At 34.6% G+C, this 3,748-nt stretch overlaps 1 pseudogene; it reads left to right on the top strand.

The window, feature by feature from the left end:
- Positions 1 to 3,216: 3,216 nt before the first annotated feature.
- LOC111815853 lies at positions 3,217 to 3,364 on the top strand (annotated as a pseudogene).
- The last annotated feature ends 384 nt before the right edge of the window (positions 3,365 to 3,748 follow it).

Below are 3,748 nucleotides of genomic sequence, written 5' to 3'. Positions count from 1 at the left end.
AAATAACTGTTGGTTCCCTTGGAGGACTTTGTCATGCTGGCTTTCCTGGTGATCTTGATTTTTCTCATTGGAGGAGAAGTTTGGGACCTTCTCTCTCTGAGGATGACTACAATTCACTTTGAGGGAGCTCTGGTCCTCACCTTGAGCATCGCTTCAGATTTCCAGAGAAGATGGTGCACTGTTCAGTGTCCTAGAGAACCTTGTCCTATTGGCTTTCCCGACGGGAGCTCAGCTTTCCTCCTCCTCAGAGGCTCTCAGGACCTCACTGTCACTGAGGATGACTGTGGTATATTTGAGGGCACTCTGGCTCTTACCTTGAGCATTGCCTCCTGGCTCCAGCTCAGGTCCCTCAGTCTTCTGGCACAGTAACTTCATCCTACTGGAGCAGATTTTCTAGCTTCCACCACTGACCTTTTGGCCTTCCCAGCTCAAATCTGTGAAGTGATTCTGCATAAGACATTGTTATGGGCTTTTGGCCTCCAGTTGGACTTGTGGGAGGCTTTGGTTTTGTTGTTGTTGTTGTTGTTGTTGTTGTTGTTGTTGTTGTTGTTTTGGTGGAACCGGGGATTAAACTCAGGCCCTTGCACTGGCCAGACAAGCACTTAATCTACTGAACTATCTCCCCAGGCCCACTGTAGGAGGCTTTGTTATGAGTTCCAGGTTTTCAGCTGGGCCCCAGCAAGATGTTACCATAGGATTCAGTCCCTCAGCTGGATTCTTTGGTCTTTAGTGTGTGGACAGATTTTTGGCACTCTATCTATATGATGCATTGGGTGATTCATTATAAAATAATTTTATAAAATGCGTCCTGCACTGCATTATGCCACTTTAAAAAACCCGAACTGTAGAATATATGATGAGGTAAAAATATCTTAATCTTATCTTCACTGGTATAAATATTACATATCTTAAGGCTATGCATAAACTATCTCTGTTGGAAAACCAGTGATTTCTGAATGTGATCAGTTTATCATAAGATAGATAACCTTTGAAATTAACTCAAAATATCACACACTTATTTATTTCATAGATAAAAATCTTGCAATCAAAATGCATGTTCCTTAAGGCTCAATCAACTTCAACATTCTTCTGGAGATGGATGATTTCATGACTTATAATCCTAGCTATTATAAGTATGGAAAGAAAGAACTGGACTTATGGCAAAGATTGATTAAAGTGTATCTATCTCTGATGGAAAAAATAAAACATCAACCAAGTATAAATACATTGTTAGTAGTTTATGAAAATTGGAAACCATATTTAACATATGCTATATCTCACTAATGAACAAACATCAGGAAAATCTATAGGGTTAGTGATCAGTTTTCTATAGAGTAAATAAAATATACTTCTTCAGACATATAATTTATTATAATTAATTATAATCAATTATAATTCATTGATTTCTTTTTCTAATTTGTATGATCAAAATAATAAAATATTCACAAATAATGGAGAGTTCAGCCTTCACTTTAAAGAGTATATCATTCAAAAATACCCAAATTATAGCATCTTTACTCCTCATATTTGTTTAATTCTAATATTTAGGCAAATTCTAAATTTTGTAGTGATTATAAATAATAAGATGTATATCTGTACCACATGTGCATATAATTAAATTATTGAATAAACCAATTAATTTAGATGTGTGAGGCATATACTGCATAGTATTTATGAACTAGTTCTATTTTTCCCATACATTGTTTTCTGTATAATTTCTTTAAATTTTTCAGTTTATCTGTTTTCATTTTATGTATTTAATATTCTCAATAAAACATGTGCTGATATTTTGCATTTTATTATAGTTCTTGAATTAAATATATTTCCTGATTAATTCAGGATATGGTATTTGCATTTCTGATTCTTTTTCTTCCACTTTGTTTTTACTTTTTTTAGTAGTGTAATTTAATTAATGTCTTGATCTTTGATTATAATATTCTTATTTGATTTATATACTATCTCTATCCCTCTTTATGTCTCTATTACTATGTATTTAGAAAAGGTGAGTGAATCACAAATTTTGCTTCTGGATTTCCTTGTTTAATAACTTCATGAAATCACAGTTTTGCTTTCTTCCAAAACAAATAATTATCCATGTAACTTTTAAAAAACATGTGTGAGATTCTGTAAAGTTAAAGCAGATGGGACTCTAGGATAAAATCACAAAATAAAAATTGGAAAAAGGTTGATTAAAAGGAATGTGGCGAGCTGTAACCTGAATCCTCGTAACTATGTTCCTAAGAGGAAGAGAAAAATATGCGGCAAGCAGTCAAGACACGTTCACTGTGTATTCTGTAGGTGACTCCATGATTTCTGTCTTCAGTGAGAAAGCATTGCTAATCAGTTCCAATAGGGCTTTTTGAACAAAGGTCAAATCTCCCGGGGACTTTAAATATTCTTAGCCCATGACCAGCGTTGTACAAGAAGCTTCAATAGTACTGAGAAAGCTTTACCTTGCTAGGAGCATTCTGAAACATGTTAAAATATGTCTCAAGTAAGCAAAATATGAGTAGCATAATCATAATCAGCAATTTTTTCATATATTGCACATAGATATGTATGTTATGCTTTCTTCCACTAATAAGCTCAAGCAAGATACATTTATCACTCATTAGATTGCTTGTCTTGTGCACTGATTATGCATTCATTAACTGCACTGGTTGCTTTGGAAATATCAATGAAAATATTCCATTGTTAGTTTTAGGTTGTAGTAGAGGAATAAAGAATCTACAGTAAACTATTTAGAGTATGAGAAAGTTAACTCTCATGGGGAATCAAGAAAGAAATAGACTTGAAGGGACTGGATTATGATGAAAGGAAATTGGTGGGGGACTATATTACATTGAAAATAGAATATATTGATAAAGACTTACAAAACAGGAGGAAGTTATTCATGGGAATACTGAAAGAAACTTTTAAGAAAAATTACAATGGAGAGACCTGAAGGGTTATTTCACCTAGTTTTAGGATTAGTACAGAAGCCAACGTGGCTAAAACAAAATGACTAGGAAGAATAGTGAGAAAAAAAGATCAGAGAAATAATGAGAATAGGAGATTGCTAGATCTTCTTGGGAAACATTTGAATTATATTTTTACAAGACTAATCTCAATCTATGGTGCAAGTTAGTTGTAGAGAGGTAAGAGAACAAGGTGGAGAAAGGGAACTATTTGTCCTTGAGCCAGGCAAAAGGTGATTCTATAGATTTACCAAACAAAATATTTACCTAGCAGGGAAGATACCATGAAAAAAAAAGATGGTTTCCTCAGGAAACTACAGACATGCCAAACCCTACAACTTCCTCAAATGTAGGGAACTCGACTGCATAATTTGCAGTAATGGGGAATTGCCTTTGCGCTTTCTCTTGGGGTCAGGGAGTAGGGACTTTAGCGGGGGCTCACCACAAAATGAAGATGTTAATTTGTGGCTATACTTTTAAGGAAGTATTTACAAATTTTCTGATGTTTTTGAACTGAATAATGAGAGATAAGAAGGCATCATGTATAATCTTCTCATTGTTCTGAATATAATTATTTTATTTTCTAAAGTTATTCAATTCATAAGTGGTCTTGAAAGGATAGTTCAAATGAAAGCAGGGCCGGGAGATAGTTCAGTGTCTTACATGCCTGCCTGGCAAGCACAAGGTCTTGAGTTCAATCCCTCATACCAAAAGAAAAAGGGGCAGCAGGTAAGTCATTATGACATTCTCGCAATAAAAAATTCAACTTTCATGGGAAACTCTTACACATG

Source organism: Octodon degus, unplaced genomic scaffold (genome assembly GCF_000260255.1).
Source record: "Octodon degus isolate 3935 unplaced genomic scaffold, OctDeg1.0 scaffold00022, whole genome shotgun sequence".
Classification (NCBI taxonomy): domain Eukaryota; kingdom Metazoa; phylum Chordata; class Mammalia; order Rodentia; family Octodontidae; genus Octodon; species Octodon degus.
This window is presented reverse-complemented; position numbering and strand designations above follow the sequence as displayed.